This window comes from Melanaphis sacchari, unplaced genomic scaffold (genome assembly GCF_002803265.2).
Source record: "Melanaphis sacchari strain LSU unplaced genomic scaffold, SCAv2.0 Contig27_pilon_pilon, whole genome shotgun sequence".
NCBI classification, from domain to species: Eukaryota; Metazoa; Arthropoda; class Insecta; order Hemiptera; family Aphididae; genus Melanaphis; species Melanaphis sacchari.
The window spans coordinates 954,174-978,871 of NW_020271152.1; the positions used below are offsets into that span (position 1 = coordinate 954,174).

General features: G+C 21.9%; 1 protein-coding gene across 1 annotated transcript in view; it reads right to left on the bottom strand.

Moving 5' to 3' along the window:
* The window catches only part of LOC112595521 (dopamine D2-like receptor), a 239,183-nt gene that overhangs the window by 86,827 nt on the left and 127,658 nt on the right, over window positions 1-24,698 (bottom strand). The window lies entirely within an intron of this gene.

Genomic DNA, 24,698 nt, shown 5'->3' on the forward strand with positions numbered 1-24,698 from the left:
GATATTCTAGGTTAAGTAAAAATTATTTTTAGTAAATAATTGATATAATTTTAAATAAAAAATATATGATTTAAATTGCACATAGTCATATTCTATAGTAAATATTCAATTGAGTTATATAAGTGTAAATAAAAATTAAATGTTAATGATTTTTTTTTTCTGAATCTATAAAATTAATTTATACTATACAGTTTTTTTCCCCTAGTAGATAGTTATTAAACTTTAGGAATATAGTTTTTTTTTTTTTTTTTTACTAATAAATGAAATATTTCTTGAAATTCTTATTTAATTTTCAAAAGTATATATTTTATACAATTTAAATACTTAACATTTTACGTATAATTAGTTAATCACATTTTCTAGCTTAAGATACTGCAATAAATAACATTTATCAGCGAAAAATAAATTTAGCCAATTTGTGTAATCGAATGAAATTTATGGAACATAAGAATTATTTTATATGAATTCGTATAAATTTGAATTATCAATTGTATAAATGTTATTATGTAATCATAATTACTTTATTATAAAATAGCTAAATAAATCAAAATATTTTTTTAATATTTTTATTTAAACTGGTTAAAAGTTATGCTCTAATACTATAAATATATTTTACAAGAAGCGTTTAGTAGTTAAGTTTTTACTTTCTTTAAATCATTAAAAATTCTTAAATTTACTATCACTAAACTATTCATATCAATTGTGATTTATCATGTCTTCTACCATAACTTTAATTTTACTTCACAAACAAATCTAAAAACAAGTCAAAGCGTACAATAAGAAGTATTTATAGGCAGTTTTTTTTAATAATATAATATGAATAATCGTAATTTAAAACAAGTTAAAACCAAAAAATAATATTTTTGGTAAATGTTTACACAATAAACTATTTTTAATAGCTAATTATTTATCAATATTTGCCACAAAAAATAATTATAGTTAAGTTTAATATTACTCATAGTATGCTGTAATTAATTGCTATATCAATTTATTTGAATTTAAATAATTATACATTTAGAGGATGAGAATCATAACACCATTAATAAATCTAATAAAAGCTCAATAATAACATGCTAATTATAGTATTATAATAATACGCTTTAAAATTAACTTCAAAGTATAAGTATCCTTTTAGTTTAAAATTATGCACATACTAGATCATCATTAATTAGTATAAATGGTTGATACACGTATATAAATTATCCAGAAATCATACACATCTTTTCAATTATAACGTATAAATAATAAAACTTATCATACATAAATTATTGCTATAGTTTACTTCTAATTCAACTGTAAAAATTTCCATAAAGTAAGTTTTTCATAACAACAACAATTTGAACATATTATAGTATGTATTTTACGTAAATTAATTATCATTGTAACATTAAATTCATCAACGTATAATAAGTCGTTAAAATAATGATTTTATATTTATAGAATTGAATAAAACTGTATCTGTAGTTAATATATTTTAAAACGCTTTATGGTCGAAACAAACCGTGAAATATTTTTAGGTTTTTAGTCCACTTGTTAATTGTTTACATCATATGTTAGAGCGGTGCAATGGTTATCAAATACTTAGAACTGGGTGATTATAATTTTCCAAATATATATGTGAGTTTTGAAAGATAACGTTGGTATTTGATGAATTGCATTCAGTTCAAATGAATGTTATTTATGATTTCTTTGCCATAAACATCTTTTCATAATTTAATAGATTTTTCAACTCAGTAGGTTCTTTACTTGATGTGATTTTCTCAAATATATTAAACATTAGTTCTATTTCACTGTTGAGCGGTACACATGCTATTAAACATATTAAGATATAGTTCTATAGAGTATAGACTTATGATGTGGAAACTAAGAGGGCTATATCTACTTGGAATTATGTTAAGGCCATCCAAAAAAATGTAAAAGTACTATTTTCAACTTCCATGCATGAAAATTGAAATAGTTTTCTATTATTAACTGTTTAACAAAAATGTAAATAATATACCTTGAATATTTTATAATTATAATATTTAAATTATTTTTACATTATATCATATTATTTATAACATTGTTTTATATAATAATAATGAATTTAATTTGTGTACACGAATATTATTTTATTATAAATATAATAATAAATTAATAGGTAGTAGTCTTATTTAATAATATGGTTTGAATCATAAGAGTATTTGTATAACATAAATAATACGGAATATGTTTTTGTTTTGTAACAGGTGCCTTAAAATACTATGTGCCTATTAAAATATAAAATTTAAATAAATGGTTGTTGAAATTAAATATATGTCAGGTAACTATTTGAACATAGAAGTGTGTTTTATTTACTAAAATCAATATATGTAGTTGCCATAAAGGTACACTGGTTAAATAACTCTCCAAATCGAGTATTCTATATAATTTAATTAAATACACATATTAAAGATGGTGCATTTTTGTATATTATTTATTTATATTATACATTAAAATATGTTACTTTATATTTTACAAAACACTCATTCAAATCTACCATATATTTTCTCTTAGATTATTTATACGTACATTAAATATAAATAAAATAAAATTAATAACTATAAAATTCGAAATAGTCATTAATAATAATATTTTATTGTTTAAACATATTTTGGTATTGTTGAAGTAATTAAGTATAATTTTTCGTTGTATTTTTCTTTTGAATATGTGTTTAATACTCAAAACATTATTTGGCTATAGGTTATAGAACATATTCCCCCCTCATCGTTCCTATTACATTCATCATACTACACTATATACTGCAAAATTAATAAATAATGAAAACAAATTAGACACTAACCTAACCATTTTACATGTACAAATAAGTACGTTTGTCATAATTTTATAGCTACAAATAAAAATGTTTCTTGATGTTATCAATCACGACAAATATACATTAAAATTTAAAAAATGTATAGACTAACATATTTAAACTTTTCAAAAATCTTTTGAAATAAAATAGTTAATTATATATATATAATATATATATATTAAATATATTAACAATATAGTATTAGAGTAGGTATAGGCAATTTGTTTATGCGCCCACGTATTTTGTGTAGACTTTAAACAAAAATGTTTATAATGTACGTATACAGAAAAATATTTCAAAATAATATTTATCTTATATTTTTTCAGAAAATTTTGAATTAACGGAAGTAGGTAAGCTTACTTAGATTAAGTTTTTAAAATATATTTTTTAGTGACTTGTATTTTATCCATGCTTTTGAAAAGCTTTACTTATTTTGCGCAACACTTACAGTTTAACATCATAAAACGTGACATGAATATCACAATCAGAAAAGTTATCCAATGACTTAATCAGTTCAAACACTTATCCTATTTCAGCCTGATATTCTACAGTTTTTTAAAACATGTCTATATAGGTACATTTATTAATAATTCATATTTTATATTTGGACGTTAATAACCTATTTTATTAAAATATGTACGAAATGTTTGAAAATAACCTTTTACAGACAACCTTTAATTTCATAAGAAAATATTTAGTATTACAGAAAATAATATCGATTAGTGTACAAATAGAATTTATATTTATATTTATGTTTGAATACACTTTTACATTCGTCATGAATTTTTTTTTTGTTTTTTTGTTTTAGATTAAACTAGATCTTATTAAGTTTAACAATAAATTACAAGATATAATATCTTAGCTCACTAAGCATTAAATATGTAATCTTAAATATGGTACTATGTGTTTATTTAATATAATTATTGAATCTAATATAAGGTCAACTGTTATTTTAAGTTCAATTATACTACATTTAAATAGAGATTACATCAGTTTTGCCCTCTTTTTTCTCCTTCCACTGATGGCTATCTAAGCTAGGGGTGGTGAACCTACGACACACGTGCCAGGGGTGCCACATTGGTCAAATTTCAATGGCACGTGATAAATTAAAATTTAAAAAAAAATATGCTATTTATAAAATGTTGATTATAAGAAATTCGAAGAAACAAATTTAATTTAAAAATTATAATATTTCTTTATAAAATGTATTATATTACTATATTATTATTATATTTATTGTGTAACATTATTTTTATACTTAGAAAATATAATTTCCTTAGGGCACGTGAAACATTTTCAAAACCTTGATTTGAATTAGACACTTGACCCATAAAAAGTTCGCCATCTCTGATCTAAGCCGTTATGTGCGAGATGCGCCCTGTCAGATGTAACCGGTTGTTACCTGATGTATTCTCTTTTGGAACGGAGTATACCCACAAATACATAATACATTTATATATATAAATAATATATAGATACTGATATACTTGTGTAGTAGGTACCTAGTAATATAAATAGAGATAATAAACATAATAAGAAGTTTGTGTTTTCTCTTTATATTATACTCACTTACATCTTCAACACTATTCACATTGTTCATATTATTAAAAAAAAAAAAAAAAACCATTTCAGCAAAATTTGCAATATATTAGTTTTAACTTTACTAGGATCACTAAAAAAAAAAAAAAAATTAACTATATTAGTAAACAGTAAATACTATAAATTAATATATTTTATTATTTATTTATTTTTTTTATTTGTATGTAGAGAATATTTTATATCATGATATTTACAATAATTGAGATAAGTATACTTGCCCATAATAAATTATAATTGATTATTAATATTTTAATAAATATATCAAAAAATTGAAATTAGTGTCATATAAATTAGCATTATAATAAAGTACTAGTATTATTTACAAAATTTATTTAATTATTATAAAATAAAAATTATTACAAAAATTATATAAAAATATGTACAGTACTAACAATTAATAATAATAGGTATCCAAATAACTTATTGTTATATTAGTCGATATAGTAGTTATTTCAATCAATATAGTTTTAAAATTGATAACTGAAATATTATGAAGATATTGATGTATAAAACATATCAATTAACATTTGTTTGAAACAAATAATTTAAAATACATACTTTAATACTAAATATTTTTCATTTTTAATAAAAATACTGAATTAATTTATATTTGTTCATGAGACCTAAACCTCCTGCTATTTGATGACTTATTTTGAGTTCATACATAATATGTGTTTTAGAGTTTCTACATTCATAAGCAAATGTTTGATTATAAGTATTGTATTTTTTAGTATTATATTATGTCATGAGTAATATTTGTATAGAAAATGTACCTATGATTTAAATATTAATTATTTCTTTTTTCAGTAATTTATAATAGGTATTTTAAATTTTTATCATATAAAAAACTATAATGAAAACAAATCTAAATGAAAATACTGTTGAAATTGTTTCAATTTAATTTTCTTTTGTCCAAAGTAGTTGAAAATTTTGTACTTTTGTAATATAAAATTCAATATACGAAACATATTGGATCAAATTATGTACCACATATTATGAAAGTTATAGAACACTTTTACTGATTTCAAGAGTATTTTAAAAAAGAGGAAAAAACATCACATTGTAAAAACCAATAGCTTATTTAGTTTTTATAAATATATAAATGTATAGAATCTAAAATACGTCATCTAAAATTCAGCATTTATCTTCACTTTCAATCGTAAATGATGTTCAACATTTCGTGGAAAGTTATGGAACTCTAACGTTTTTTTATTCAATTGTGCTATACAAACGTTTTACTATATTCTACACTACAGCAGTGAATCAAACATACTATGATGTATATGATATTTTGTCAAAAACATCTATCAATATATTATTTTGAGCGTAGTGCCTTAATATTATATTAGTATACATTACGAATATAATACATAATATATTACATAGCACAAATTATGTACACTATGTGTACCTATTACCATTAAAAATATCTTGATGGTATAATTATTATTAAATTAAAAGTCATTATGTAAATTAATTAATGTAAAAAGTAAATTTTGCTATAATTACTTGTTTCTGTATGACTTTTATGGCTTAATTTATATTTTGTGTATTGATATTGGTGAGTGTTAAAATTATAATATTATGTGCACTGTTCTTAAATCATATATTATGTATAAGTAAATAGAAAACGCTATTGAAATATTTAGTATTATAATGTTTGTATTTATAACACGTATTATTATTTACAAAATATAATTTGAATAAATTTAAGATAAAAATCTATAATTTATTAAAATTAAAAAAATATAATCTCTATAAATTTGTTTATATGTGTAGGAAGTAAATTAAATTTGCAATAACTATTTGCTACATAATTTCATAATTTTATAAATTTTTATGATATCGTATTACCAAGCAATTTTTATAATCCATATTATTGGGTCGTATTTGAGTAGTTATGAAAAGCGCCAATCTAATAGTTTTTCACATAAAATATAAAAATATCTAAGAATCTGTTGCTACAAAAATCAATGTAATATGCAACTATTTAGTTTATATAGTTATTTTCAATCGTTGGGCTATTCAATCAAAACATTCGGGAAAAATGTTTATTATTTTTCAAAGCAATTTTTTTTATGTTACTGCATTTTTTAAAAATATTAGTTGTTATTCACCTTTAAATTAAATGATCTTTTGTATATCTTCAACAATTTTGAAAAATATGCTGATAAGGGTAACCATAGGTTAAGTGAAATACCGTCCAAGGAATTTGTGTAGGTACACTATTGCATATCACATTCACATACCAAAATATTTTTCATTCCGTATCATTTAAATAACAATAAATATGAACATGCACACAATTTATAAATTACAACAAAAATATACAATCTAGGAGTACGAGTAATATAAAATATTATTATTAAATAGCGAATGTTAAAGCATTTGAAAAATGTATTCCTTTAATAGAAATAGTTACTGAGTAGTAAGATAACTATATATATTATTTTAAATTTTAAAATAAAGTTGTCACGTTGCATATTTCGAAAGTATACTTTTGTTATATTATGTTTTAATATATATTATCTTGATAGCTATTTCATACGTTTAATATGGACTATTATAAATATTATTTTTATGATTATACATTTAAATATCTGAAATTAATAATAAAAAACTTATTTTTGTGGTTCTTATTATTTTGTGCTAGATTTTTTTCAGTAATTTTTAAGCGATCGCATATCTAGTAATCAGTCCATAGAGATAATGTAAGTGGTTGCCGGGTTTGTAGCAGATTAAGTAATGATGACAAAAAAAAGTTATATCATTATAATACAAAAGTTGAATTATTTTCAAACACAATTGTCGACCAATTGAAAACTCTGAACACTATAAACTGGGTAGCTGAACAGTAAACAAAACTACTGAACAACACGAACATTTCATTTATCTAAAAATGACAATCTTTTCTCTGAATTAAATTTGAAACATAATCCAAAAGCTCCTAATTGCAAAATGCTATATTTCAATAATATATAAAATTGCACCTTTAAGAACTGTGAACCTAAAACTGTTCAAAAAGACTATCAAATAATAGGTTTACTCTTAGTGGATTATTTCAGTTAAGTTTGATTATATACGCAAATTATAATAATAAGTCTGAAAATAATTCCAAATTTCTTTCAAATCATAAATATTCTTCGTAAATATTTTGCTAAAAATCTTTAAAAAAATATAAAATTAAACCAAACTATATCCAATACCAAAAATCCACACTGAATTAGTATATTGATCATTTAACCATAAAATTTATGGTTATAAATTTAATTATATTCAATAAATATATACTATCAATGAGTTGTGATCATATTATAATAATATTTGAGTTGCATTATGACAACAATTTAATTTAATTTTTGAAATAAAATTGATTAGTAAGATGTAAACATTATTAATTCAAATAATGTTGATTTTTATTTTATTTTAATCGTTGAACTTTTGTGTAAGTACGCTCTCTATTTTATATAAATTATGGACATTTTAAATCTATAATCACACCACTAGTCAAATAATTACGGATAAGAAATCTCATTAAATCAAACTATAGTCTACCAACCCAAAATTAAGGACTATTTTAACTACTTTCTATGTACATTTAGTTATATCACTGCTTTTCTTCAGATTTATTCCAAGTTACTTAGGTATTATTTTATTTAAAAGATATAATATTTTAATTCGATTTAAAAATTGAAAACACTCAATTTAATGTACTTATAGTTGTAATAAATCATTCAATATTTAAACATAACGATTTGTGTTTATTCTTTTTATTTAAATTATAATATCAATTTTATTGTGAAAATATAAATAACTTCATTAAAACACATAATGTCCAATGATAGATCTATCAAAGTAATTTTTTATGATTTTAAACCATTGCCATGTAAATACAGTATTTCAATGTCAATATCAAAAATGTTTATATTATAAAAATGGTAATGGAATCATTAATATATTTTGAAAGGTGAAAACATATTGCTGAACTTTAAAGGGTTTTGTTTGTTTAATAAAAGCATCATCGCTAGCATTAAAAATGTTTTCAATGTGTTTATATCTATGGTATAACAGTGAAGTATGACAAAAAAAAGGCCAAAAAATGACAAGAGTTTTAAATTGCAAATTTGTAGATATACGAAACCATACTTCCATTTTACTTTGCCGTTGTTTATGTATGATAGAACAATACATATATTTATATATTATATTGTATTTTACATTGGTAAAAGAAGACGTTGTCCTACAAAACAAACGTTTCAAAAAGTTTTTAGGAAACGCCTGCAAAAGACACATTTTCATTTTGCTACCAACCATCTTTCCAATTGGATTATTTTTCTACATTTTAGTAAGTATTTACTTTGCCCTTGACGTATGTGTGTTTGGATATTCTATGACAAGGAATATAAAACACAAAAAAACTAAAAAAAAAACCATCACATCTCTGTACTTAGAAGAAAAATTCGAGTTGTGTAAGCCAGATACTCAATGGAGTGATTTCTATTACCGGTTAAAGCTCAGTTGGCCAGAGTAGATCCTTGTATAAATATATTACTTTGGTGAATTTCTATCGGTATGTTGCAATTTATAAATGTACATCTTCCAACTAAATGCAATTTAATTCATTTTGTTCACATATCCATGAACTAGTGGAAGATAGAAATCGACAAATTGTATACAATAGAGCGATAATCTTAAGATAGATTCAAAAAGAAAAATCGATCACATTATAAAACTGTAAGATAAGATATAACAACACATTAAATATAAGTATAAACTAAAGTTTCAATACATTAAAACTAAAATCCTTTAATTTTTATCAGTTGGCTAAAATTGAGTTATTCAACAATATTAGCTTTAAATTTTTTTATTTTTTCATAAATATTTTGAAAAATTAGGTTATTTATTTATTTATTTACTTTCAAATAAAAAGTAGAAGTTAAGTTTGCTATATTTTTATAATAATCATCATTAATTGGTAGTTATATTAATTATCCAGCGTTATTTTATAATATACAATAGAAATTTAACTGAAATATGATTAAAATAGTGATAAATATATTAATGGTTTCGAAAATGGAGAATCCTAGTATGTTTAAATTTACGAATTTCAAATTAATAAAACAGATTAAAATATGAAACTTCACGGGAGAAAGTTAATTTTAATTTTTTATCACTGAAAAAAAAAATAATATGCAGGTTAATAATTTATAACTAATTTTAATAGTTTTACAATAAAATAAAAAAACGTTTGGTGTAAATCATATAATATCGGCGGCAATTTAAACGATGATTATGAAAAAAATATGGTTTATAGTAAAATATATTATTTAGTAAGGACAATTATATGTTTTTATTTAATTCAAACAAATACCTATAGAGAACAAATCAGTAAATAAGTTGAATATTATTGTAATTCTTTGAAAATAGAAATTTAAAATTTAAATGTTGAAATAAAATATAACCAGCTGATGTAGAAGAAATAAAGCTATCATTCACGATAAGGCGAATCTGGGAAGTAAGAGTTTACGTATTCGTTGAACGGATTATTGGTAATGTAAGTGTAGTTGAATTTTAGTGAATTTATGGAAATACAATAAAAAAATGAATTATAATTTAAGATTAGAAGGTATATGAGAAATAAGATCAGTTTAACTAATTAAAAGTCATAAGTGATAAAATTGAAAGAGCCATTAATAATTTTAAATAAAATAATTATTTTTATTTATTCATTTAATTTAAAACCTGATCCAAATACTGTTATTTTCAATAATATCTATAAAAATTTAATTTTTGAGTTATGTGTGTTCTTACAATAATATCTATAAAAACTTAATTTTTGAGTCATGTGTGTTCTTACAATAATATGCTATACACGTAAAAGTAACCTCTTAGCCCAAAACTTAGATTTTTACCATCTCAAAAACAGTCCGATCGATTTGATTTATTAAATAACTATAAAACAGTTAATAACGATTATCTCGGGGAGTTAATTTCACAGATATTAGTATTTTATTTTTTTTTAAATATGTTATAAGTTGATATAATTTTTCTCATTTATCAAGTTGCAATTAAGAGTTATTATGCAATATAAATTATTTAACTTATACAGGAGTGTTTCATTTTATCCCAAATCAATTTTTATTTATATAAAAAAAGTTATATTCCTCATCAATCAATATATTAATTTAATACTTGAAATTTATTATGTTTCATCAATTATAATAGGTATGTTTTTTTTCATATAACATATCAATTAACTAAAAAAATATAAATAAAATTCAATTTAAATTTTTAAGATGTTGGTATATCAATAAAAAATATACTCTACTAAAAAGTAAAATTGAACTTAAATTTATTTATATTCTTGGAAAATAAGTTGAGTTTATAAGTAGGAATAAAAAAGTTGTTTCAAGTAAAAAACATAAATAAATAAAAAATTGTTAACTCTATTATACCAAGTGAAAAACAAAATATATCAAAAACTGTAAAAAAACTTTTTGAATTGAATGATAAATCATAATTTGTTTTTGGAGATAATAATAGATAAATGAATATATTTTAAATTGAGTATAAATACTATATAAGCTAATGCTTAAAACTTAAAATTATATTTTTGAGTTTGATAAATAGCTTGTAATATGTTTATGGGAATAAAAATAATGTTTAGTATACAATATTTACTATACATAGTAATGATGATTTTTCCCAATAATTATTCATATGTATAATATTATTATTACGTTATCAAATGTTATAACTTTCATTAAAGTTAAATGTATTATTATTTTATTAATTATAAACTGAAGTTTTTATAAATTTATCATTCATCATTTAAATATTGCTTTTTTATGTTAAAATAAGACTTTATTTTAAGAAGTTATTTTTATTTCGGAAATCATGGCGTGTTTGTTTACTAAAACGCCCAGTTATAGTTAATCGTCAGAGAAGTAGCAACATAGCCCCTAGCTTAATATCATTTAATTTGATAAAATATACTAAACACTAATTACGTAATATTTTATTTTATTCAACTTTTAAAATATTTATTATTTAATATTAGCAGTAGTTATTTTAGTTACAGTTCAATTTATAATCAAAATCTTATTTTCTTTCTAATATTTGAGGCAATTATCCAACAAAATTGAATATTAAAACACGATTAAATGAACACCTATAAATATATATGATTTACAGATGATTACAATTTATAATTTAAAATTTGATAGGTTCATTATAACTGAAAATTAAATCGATAATTTTGATGTTGAAAGCTTCTTGAATAATATGAAGTAAGTAATCAAGCTTAAGTGTGTAGTTTAATATTTAAGTTATTTAAATATAAATTCATATGAAGTTTTTCAAAGATGTATTTAATGATAACAGATTCAAGTCAAACAAGTTCGTCGTATTCATATTCTGGTTATGACGATATCTTGGAATAAGTTGAACTCTGAAGATAAATACAATTTTTAACTATGTTTTTTTTTTTATATTTGACAAATTGTTTACTATGGTATTTTATTTTATTTATTTAAATTTTTAAATAAGTTACGTCAAAAATTATGTTTAATATTCTCAATAGAATATATATATTCTTACCTATAGTTATTACAAATATTTTGTTGAATAATAAAAAATATAATCAAAATATCAGTGATTTTTTGTTAGTGTTTTAATTATGATATAATACATTATATTATTGTTAACTACATAAAAGTAAAGTAAAATCAATTTAACTTTATTGTGATTTTTATATAAAAACGAAAAGGTTTAATATTTAAAATAAAATCATCCAAAACTACGATTTTATTTACACTCACTTACTATATTATGTTCATATACCCTATACAATATTATATATATATATATATATATATACATTATTCAAACATAATATAATATATGCTTCTCCATTATTGTTCACATTTATATTTCCAACAATCAAATGACAAAAATTCATCATTCAGAAAATTGTTTCTTATTGAAATACTATTAAAAACGAGATACTAAATATTAAAATATGAATAGTATTATATATATGACGATTCACTCTAAAAAAATTAGTTGACTTAAATTCTTTATGACTTATGTCCTAAATAATTTATTTATATTGTATATTATTTTATTACAGCATTTTAAAAATAAGTATTTAAAATAATTAATTAACTACAATAATATTAGTTCCGTAGATATAAATAAATAAGTTAGAACATTAAACATAATCAAATAAACGAAAAAAAAAACTGAATTATGAAATGTTAGAAAATGTACATTATTTAACATTACGCTTAAATTTTTTTTATTTCTAAGATCTTTGAGTGACTGCACTCGTTTATCATTTACCGAGCTTTATACAAACAATGCTTTCCAGTGATAGTACACAGATGCATAGTATTCTAATCTAACATTCTAAGTCAAAATAATCATTATAATTATTATAATGTTCTAATAGAATACTATATATTATGGAATATACCACAGTTGGATATATAAAAAAATACACTATATAATATACAGTTATAGTTATAACATATAATATATGTTTGGAACCATATTTTTTATGCTTATAATAACAGTGTTTTTAAGCGGACACTACACCATATTGGTTTGTGGTGATTGTCTCTGTCTAACAAATGCATAATAAATGTATACGTTTTAGATAATTTAATAATTTAAATTTAGTATTGTTATTTATTATGTAGATATTTAAAATATTATACTTTAAAAATGTGAAATGCAAATTTAATAATTAAAATATTGAAAGACACAAGATAATAAGATATGGTTCCAAATTTTTGCATTCAATAAATAATAATTTAACTCAAATAAATATTAAAACTAGTAAAATTAGATGGATTTTTTCCTTCTGAACTTTTGATACCTCATGTTAAATGATTATACTCGTAATACGGATAAAAATTTCACTTGAGTATTAATATGTATTTATAGAATATATGTATAATTTACATTGTATATTATATTTTATACAAGACGCCACCAAACAATAGCCAATAGGTAATATAATCTTTATTCTTTAAATTAAAAACGTAATTTTCCAAAATTTACTGTAAGGATCTATTAGTTTTGAACTAAAAGAATATTTTAGACTATTAAGATGACAATCAGCACAATAACGATCAATAAAACTAAAATAAAAAAAAAATTATTAACGGCTTCAAAACGTTTGTGATCGAAATTTTAACAAAATATCCATTATATTCGCAGTTTATAATTATAATATAAGCTCTAAAATCACCAAATAATCACATTCATAGGTGTTATATAAGTATATAACGTATAATCTGTAAATAGTTTTAATTTTTTATGAAATATAAGGGTTGAAAAATTATGGTAGGTAATTAATAATTAAATAACCAAGTTAACAATTTATTATACAGTATGGCGTCTTAAATATGCAGTGATCACTATAATATAGTCTTGAATATATATAGTATTTTAATTTCACCGTCATTTGTTTATATTATGATTTCATTACAATTTACAATAAATAACGTGTACATAATTATACATTATTTAAATAGTTTTAGTAATATCGTATTTGGAAACCTCAATTACTTAAGTTCAAAATAACTATTACCACCGAAAATTCGTGAATATGACAAAATCAATAGAACGTTCACTGGTACTCACATCTAAGCTTTATTATTATTATTTTTTATTATTTTTTTTATTCAGTTTATTTTATTTTTATTTTATTATTATTTGTCGTTGTCGTTGTTGTTATTGTTGTTGTTGGAAATGGGTGTTTTAAGCGATCAATTTACTCCAATTCCAACATCTGGACGACAACATTGCAACCAAAGAATTCGCCCCCCCCCCCACAATGATATACACAATCCACCAATGACAAGGAATCGGAAAACGTACAAAATCGGTGGTCGTACGTGTTATCTACATGGAAGTTTGTGTATGTTCGAGTGTTATACGCTGACATTCGGCCGACGAGCAATTTATTTTCAGCGTCGGAAAGTATGTTTGGTCGGTGAGCAGAAGTGGTGGGTGAAAAAAAACCGAAAAAAAGAACGAAATCTGATATTGGCCGACCGCGCACACCGCAGAATCACCAGAATATACGATAACGTAACACTAACACTCCCACTTTACCCACCCGACCACCGACCCAACCGTACCAAGCCACCGTCATACGCTGTATACCATATGCAATACATTATTATTCACCGTCAAATTTATACATGCATACGCTTCCCGTCACGGGTGGGTGGGGCGTTATTTATTAGCCCTTGTTATTATGGTACACGACACTGGCGATAAATCAATTGATGCGTGCGACAATGCGTATTAAACATTATAATATTATACTTCACAATAAGAACGATAAAATCAGACTAATGTGTCAATATACAAGCAATATAGATGTATGACAATAATAATAAAAAAATAATGAAACGAAAAAAAAAAGCGAAATATTAAAAGTAACACCGCACATAGGATTGTACAAAGACTCGGTTTTTATACAGATCACACGTCCACATAATATTGTCTTATGATTTTATAATAATGTTATTAATTTAGTAATAATAATAACATGTTGTATACGTAGGTATTCAAAAATCAATTTTTATTACTATTCAGTATACGCCCATAAAGTTTACTATTATTGGTTATTACTTTTTTGAGTTTGCATGAGAAATAGTAAATATTGAAAAACGATTTTTATTACTTTACAACAATAATATATTTTTTTTTTTTTGTTTAAGTAGGTAACTTGTTTTACATTTTTTTTGATTTATGAACGTAATTTTTTACGTGCAATCACAAGTTATTATTAAAAAAATATTTTATACATGTATTGTTATGAATGCTTATAAGGTGCATTACGTTTATTCTCTCCATAGTAATGATTTATCCTAATTTTTCTTCATAGATGTTAAATTTGTACTATTTTTCACAGTTTTCTAGAAAATGATTAAAATTTAAACAAAACATAAAATTATGTTATCATCTGTGTTATTTTTCCAATCTAAAAAAGAGTGATTATAATACTATTATAACAGTATATTATAAAGCTTTTAGAAATCTTTTATTACTCCAAAAATATATTTCTGAAAATATAAAATACTTTTATTGGTTTTAAATAATAAAACTAATAAATTCTTCACTGCGTATAACATTTTGTAACACATATAATATCGATATAGAACCTAACAAATTGTTGAACTATAATCAAATAAATAAATGTTCTAACTAGTATGTAATATAACAAAAAAAAAAAATCATTTATTACTTCATGCTGTAAAATTCACCACACTATCATTTTAATTTTTAGTTTAACATATTTTTTTTTTTTATAATATAATTTATAAAAAATATTTTTTACTACAAGTATAAGTGTTGGAAGTATTAAGTAATTTTAGTATATTACACTTAAATGAAGAGATTTCCCAATGCTTTGGCAGCATAACATAATTGAAATTAAAAAAAGTATTATTTACTAATACTATTATTTACTATTATTTTATTAATTACTCATTTATATCATAAAAAAATCTTAAAACTAACGGGATGAAAATTACGTTATAATTTTCATACCAATTTTTATACATATTAATATTTTAGTTTTATCTATATAAGATTCAAGTTTCGTTAAAAGTATTGAACAAAAACGGATTTTTTTTTTTTTTAAGAAGAGACCAAAAGTTGAGTAGGTAACTTAAAACTTTCTATATTATAATTTCTAAAAAATAATAGTTTTAAAATATTATTAATTATGATATCATTGAAAATTAAACATTATATTTAATTTCTTGGAAAGTATGATCTTTTTAATTTTTTAAGAAGAAAAATTGAATTACTCTCATTAAAAGCATCTAATAGTACTTAACGTTTTATATTTAAATATTTAATTAATTCTAAATACAAAATAATGCAAATTACTTAATTTTTTTGTAAAATATTTTTATAATAGACATTCGATCAGATTCATAGATAATAAATAAGCAACATAACGATTTAATACAACAATATATGGTTATATAGTATTGCAAATACCGGATAATAAAGAAAATCTTCCATTTTTAGCATTATTCACCCGTTTATTTATACTTATTTAATATTTTTTATGTATGTACTTATTACATATATAAATACGTCATTAAATATATTTTCTTTGATTCAAAATTAACTCTATCGTTTACAGTCAAATAATACAAAAATATTACTGATATTGTGTATGGCAATTTAATTGTAAAAACTCAAGAACATTGATCAACCGTATCATATTTTAAAATAATTTTAATTATTCAGTGCTGTTTTTCATTATAACATTTAAAAATAAGAATGACAAAATACGGACTAAATAAAATATTAAAATTACTGCAAGTCTTTTAAATTATCCAAAATTAAAACAATGAATGTCAAATATTATTTACATAATCTACTAAAAAGAGGTAACTTAAGTTATCTATTAATTTATAATTTTGATACAAATTATATGGTTAAATATAAAAAAACCATTTTTAATATTTCATACTTTTTTATATACATATGTGTATATAATGATGTATAATAAAAAACGTACGTGGAATTTTTTAATATGATTATGTTAAACAGAGCTAGTCGATGAAGTTAAAACAAAATTAATGTTCTGAATACGGACAATCCGGGTTTAACGGAATTATATAGATTCACTTTTTTAGACCACAATTCAGTGGAATTTACTGATTTATATCAAATGTGAATTTAAAGTCTGAAAAACTTCAAACATTAAAATTAGGTTATCATAGTTATTACGAACAAAAAAAATTCTACTTTTTTAATCCAAATATGGATTAATATATAACATAATATAGGTAATCATCATTTTTCAAAACAGTAAAAAAAAATCCAACCATAATTTTAATTTCATTATTTTAAACAGAATGAAAAATGTTAAATAATAATAGTATTAATATAATATAATTATAAACAAAACATTAAACTGAAAATTTTGAATAACAGATTTCTTGCTTCATTTTATCAATACCTGGTAAAAGTAATAATTTAAGTTATTTGGGTTTTCTTACAACAATATTTTTTTTTTTCCAAAACAAAAATATATTATTAATTGAGTTTTTAAACTTAAATTTAATACACTTGCATGTAACATTTTACAAATGTAAAATTTTTAATACATAAAATAGAATCACAGACACATTGCTAAAAAAATAACTTGATTGTTGTACAATATTTATTTAGTTTTTGATTTTTCTTGGCAACTACAATGAAAAAAATTGATTTTTTCTTCATTCATCACAATAAATATATTGGATAAATCACGATGGAAATAATAAAACTTTTTAAAGATTTGTCTGAAATAATGAACCAACTTTTAAAGCGTAAAAATATATAGATGAAAATATATTATATAGTTATAAAATCATTTACTTATTTGAAACTTTAAACTATAACTATACTAATTTTTAAAGTTAATCGTTTTCAGTGAAATAGAAATTATGTATAATTCAGTGAAATAGAAATTATGTATAAAACTGGTTTTGCAATGATTATTGAATTAAAATTTACACAAGCACTACAGCGACTTATAACTTAATGACGAAGTGCACTCAATACCAGCTATTGTACAGCAATAGCAGTTACCTACTTTACACTTTTTTATTTATTATTTGTAATACGTATAATTATATACGCAGTTTTATATTTTATTGACTAAAAACTATGTTGTTTTATTTAAAAATAGAATTTCTTAAAAGAAACGACAAACAAGTTCTAACTATAATAACCGTTAATCAGGTATCAACGTACTAACTACTGGGTATGGACCATTTTTATGGTACTGAATATAGAACTAGAATCATTAAACATTATTTATATGAAACTTAAACCACACTAAAATAGCCTAAAGGTCCAAACTTTTAATTTATATACGTAGTAATAAATGTATATAATTATAATAAATAAAATAACAATAATCTACAATACTTCAACAGTGCATATATTTAAAAAAAACTTTTATTCAGCACATTATACGACTATTTTACGCAGGTTTAAGTTTTTTATTTAATCATTTGTTCGCGTTTTAAAAATGTATTGTATACATAATAATATTATATAAATATGTAAATAACATTAAATACTAAATTATGTATATTATGTATAACGGCCTTAGAAACATATGAATAATCTTATATCCTTAGGAGGAACCTGTGAAAAATATAGGAGACGACATGATATGCGTCTTACCTTAATGCAGCGCTCTCAGATTGTAATCCTCGAAAAACAGACATTGTATATCGTTTGACTGGAAATAATGTGGTTCACAAGCATTATTATATATTGATTATAAGATTATTTCAAAGAAATTTTCAACATACTGTTTACCATTAACCACAGACAACGGCGTCAAAACAGTTTGATTGATAATCGTTTAAAATCAGATGGTATGGTGATAACAGACTTGGATAAAACTAGATAGTTGCTCATTATTTTTCATTAACACTGATTAACGATGGGAAATAATGTAGTTTCCAGTTACAAGTATACCCCAGTTTATCTAACCAATTTAACCACAGTTAAGGTGTGACAGACTTCAAATCATAGTCGAGGAGGTGATAGAATTTAATGTATTATATGATTATCGCCCACGTGATTAGATGGAAAACACATCTAATCTCAATATTTTTTTTTGGTCATTCTAGATAGAAAATTATTGATAACTGATCTTTTTTTCTCTTTGTGCTTTACGCTATCAAACTATACCATAAATATTGTTAAATAGTGTGATGACATTCCGAAAAAAACAAGTCTTTTATTTACGTTTATGTTAGTAAATTTCGTCATTTTTGTTTCAACAAAACGAGATTAACATTTCCCGAGAATAACAAGCAGAAGGCGTTACATAGTAAACTTAAGAGTTAACATGTGCGTACTCATATTATCAATTACGAATGCTTATTATTTATAAATTCGTCGTATTAGAACATATGTATGTAACTACCATTACCTAAAATTAATTAAAATTACTTGTGTACTGCGTGTATATTATATAAAAGTTTGATAAATCCAACAAAAAAAAAACCAGTGATAAAATAAAATAATAAAAATCAGAACATCATGTAAAGTTAAATTATATTAATGAAATGGACTTGTTATTTAAATGTCATTTTTGATCATTTTTCATAGTTTATAAAATACAAATAATTAATTACACACAATATATCATAAACATTTATCTAAAATTCTAAAATGAATATGAACTTTGCTAAAAATTCCAAAATTACTTTGATAGATGTACTGAAATATACAAATACATAAATAATGCTTAATCAAAAACAGTGAATGTGAATACTATTTTAAGCGAATGACCCATTAGATCTATAGTTATTAATATTCACGTGATTCACATTTACAACTTTTTTTTTCTCTTCAGACAACCAATTATACAATTAAATACCTACCTATTTAACAAAATATTTTTTGATTTATTTTTTATTAATTAATTATTTTGATATTGTTACAGTTGTATTATTTTTATACTAGAATAAAAATCAAATTTCATATGCAGCCATTTGGATAATACTACGTGAAAAATGTATTTTTTCTAAAATAAATATTAGCCAGAAATTTGAATAATTAATTTGTAATTTAAATATTTGTCTAAATGCAAGAGCAATATTTCCTAATACAGTTGTTATAAAATTTATAGTTTGCAATGATCTATTTGCCATAGTGCGTTATTATATTAACATTATTATTATTATTATTTATATAATAAATAAATTATATAACTGTTGTAATTTTATTCATTAAATAATATTACTATGAGAACTTTTTGTTACAAATAGATTAAAATAGCAAAAATAAGATATAGTATTGTCCAAAAATAGGAAAATAATGAATCTAACACAAGAAAATTAAGTCGATATATTTTTTTTTTTAATTGCATTACTGAAATCAAATTAGGTCAAATCATGTTTTAATTACAATTTTAAAAATGTCAAACATAATGATGCATAAATTACGTAATTTGTCAACTATTTAAAAATACATGTTTGAAAATAACGTAATATTTCTATCTAGTGTATGGGATAATAAACAATATTGAAGATAACGACGAATAACTCTGAGCTATTTATGCAAATGTTTGTGATTTTTTGAAATTCAGTATAAAGAACTATTACTATTTTTATTTAAAATAAATTAATTTTCGGCTCTTACATATTACTGCATTCTTTTAAAAGTAGTATGAATATAAGATAATTAGAAATCAATAAAAAAAATAATAACACTATAAAATTAATTAAATTAATTTTAATTCCAATCAAAAGTCATCGTAAAATGTTATTTAATTGTTAATTATTAAATTATGCAGATCTATTCTGATTTTAAATGATTATTTTATCTATTTAAATGAACTAGATATTCAGATGAATTAAACATACAAATTAATTCTGATAACAATAATGTTGAATTACAATAATTTTTAGTTTTATTAATTATAGTTTTAATCAATAGTATATTGTATATAATGAATATGAATTTTTTAAACATTTTGTGTTTTTTTAGAAATATTGAACTTATTTTATATTTTAAAGGAGACGTACAAAATGAAAATTGTTGGCCCTTTTAAAAATAACCGGAAAAAAAATAATAAAAATAAAAATAGTATTATATACATGTTTTTTTATTCACAGAATTGAAGTTTTCACGAAATAAAAACATATTGAATTTTTTTTTATACATAATCATATTTTTTTTAAGCTATTAATAAAAATTTTATCTTTTCTTTTACTTAAAATAACAATCATTTTATTTGCAAATACAACTATGTGTTATTGTTTTTTTTTTGTTTGTTCAATTTGTTTTCCTATTTAATAATATAACATGTACCTGTATAATAATTAATTGTCATTAATTAAAATTTAAAGTTGTAAGAATGGTTAGTTTGGGGGATGAGCATTGAGGGACAAAAAATCTAAATACGTCTGTGGTATTATGTGACAGCCGTTATTATTTTATCATGGGAATTGAACTGGACGTAATTAATATGTATAAATCGACAAGTTTCGTAACTTGTACAACAGTTTGAATCAACTAGCTATATATTTAGTGTGAAATATATTACATTATATATATACACCGTACATATCAGTCAATTTGTATCAAAACTTTTACTCATTAATTTGGATGATTAATGAAGAAAATTAATCAATTATGTATATAATTATATTTGTTATAACTATATAATATATAATATACATAATATTATATATAATAGACTGTATTACTGATATTGTTCTAATGTCATATTTTAGATGGAAATAATGTTGTTTTTCATTTGATATTTAAGTTCCGTGTTTTTCCTATACCTACATACGTCTTGTATATTGAAATAGTTTTCAGTATTTTAACTTCAAGAACTTTTCTCAAGCAAAACACAATTCAAAAACTTTAAATAACAAACCATAGTAATTTATATTTTTTAATACATTTCGGTGTATATAATACATAGCATTATGATGTTCGTTCTCTAGGTTTATATTAGGCTAACCCAAAACGCTGGAAGCACAAAAGTTTTTGCAAAAATATTTAAATATCTCTATATTTCAATATGTATTTTAGGAAACACCGAATTTCGTTTAGTTAGGTACCTACATCCGTATGGTGGGTATAGTTGATAATAGTTGAAGGGGAGGAAGAGGAAAACAACAAAACAACCTTATATTATTATAATACACCGAATTCGAGTACAAACACCGTCATCATTGTTAGCGATAATAACTCATCATTTACGAACGTGCACTCTTTGATTGATGAACAAGCAACATTGTTTGAATTTCAACTAATTCAATTAACCAATTGTAGCGTTGGCTAATTGAATAAAAATGCAAATGCATTAGACGTACAGAGAGATATAGTGATGTGATGTATTTTTATTTAAAATTTTAATTGTCCCGCAATAATATCTTCTTATCTAGAAACAAAACTGATTCAATGTATTTGCTCATAAATTCAAACAACTTATGCATATATTGTATGTATGATGTATAAATATATAGCCAAAACCTGAACTCTTCTTCTTTCATTTTTTTTACGTTTCCTCTCCGACAAAATTATTCAACTGTAATATCTCAGCTCGTCCACATCTCGCTTAAAGGAGCTTAAGAGGTAATGAAGTGTATGCTTTTCACAATAAAAGTACCTTTTATTCAAATGCAGGTCACTAAAGTAGTCTACATATAATCCAGTGTACCATCAAAAGCATTTGTTTCCAATAAAATACCTAACCTCACCCGCCATTCAACAGAAGTTGGTTTTTTTAATTTTTATAATCTATTGATTAAATATAACTACAAAATTCAATTTTTGATGATAAAATACTCTTTGATATTTATTTAATTAAGTTACTAATAAAATAGAATAAATATAATTGTGTATAAAAGTATATTATATAATAGAAAATATACAATATAGAATATACATTGTATTTAATAAAACATTCATATTATTTAATTTTAATTTATTATTTGGCCAGGCTTGCAATTTCTTTTTTTTTTTTTTTTTTGCTTACGAGTAGTCCAAAACTTAGTGTAACTTAAATCTAACTTTTATTAAACAAATTAAAAATTAGAACAAGACATTATAGTCTACAATATATTAAATTTAAACTTAATTATAAATAATTGATATATATCTATATCTATATATATATATATATATATATATATATATAAATTAAAAAATACGAATAATAAAAATATCTCAAATGATATTATTAGTATTTTACATTTAACTACCTAGGTTTTAAAACTAAAATTATGTTGTTTTTAAAATCGTGTTATAATTTTTCACCCGATTTAAAGGTGGTAATAATTTTTAAAAATCATTAAAACTTATAAATTTACAATCAAAAAACTTAATTGTTAAGTATAAAACATATATAATAATACCATAATTAAACGAAATACACATATTCTGAATATGAAAAAAATATAAAAGACCATATAATTTATTTATATGCATATTTCATTGATTTATTTACTAATATACTAATATTTATACGACCATAACAAAACATCAACATTTTGTTATAAATACCTATATTATGCATTAATTACCTACACCACATAAATAAGGTATGCGATGAATTCAATAATACAGAGAAAAAATACAAAATACTACACGTAAAATATCTTAAATACTAAAAATATTGTAATGTTTCCCTACTGAAAGCTACTAAAATATAATAATATATAAATTGTATTATTTAAAAAAGCATTAGGTTACTGAATAACTTAATAATCATAAATTAATTATGAATTTTTTTTTTTTTGTTTCTCTGCCAAAATGATAAATATATTATAATATATTATACTGTATTATTAAATTTCAATTTTTATTTATTTTTGATTTATTTATTTAGAGAATTCTTTAACTTAGATACATAATATATAACTTATTATGATGTTGTCATAACAATAATAATTTAACTACAATAAAAAATGTTTATGCTTGTAATTTTTATAATCCAATGCTCGGATAAATTATAGTTTACTAATAACAACGTGACTGATAATTAATATAAACATTTTTTTAGTACTTCATACTATACCAAAAATAATTAAAAAATAATGTTTGTTGGTAATATAAACTATACTAAACTTTCAATTCAAAGAAGACAATATAAAATATACAAGTTATTTTATTTGTTTATTCATACACAACAACAAGTTTTTTCAATATTAATCACAAAAGTATAAAAAAAAAAAACACTTACTATAAGAACTAATATTATAGATTTAAAAAAACTTCGTTTATAAGAATAAGTTATAAAAATCGAGAAAATAGAACATCAGTAAATTTCACTAGAAATATAAAATATGACATTTTTGAATAAATATCAACGACTTAGTTTCCTTATGATTTTTAGATACATAATAATCCTTTAAATTGTGGTAATACTTATAGTTTTAAATTATTACTATTATTTTTAAAATTTTAATTTAATATTAAAATAAATGTATATATGTGTTATATTATCGTAGTTTACTGTTTTAACGTAATATATCTAAATCAATATACTATTATAATAATTATCTATATAGATTTAATAATCTTCTATAATGCACTGTTATAAGCTTATTAAATTTATAAATATTTATGTATATATATATACGCAAATATACTAATTAGAAGAACTAGTTAGAGAAATGTTTTTCTTCCAAAACACTTTTAAAATAACCATTGGTAAACCTACCTATAAATTAAAAATGTAATTATTCAATTTATG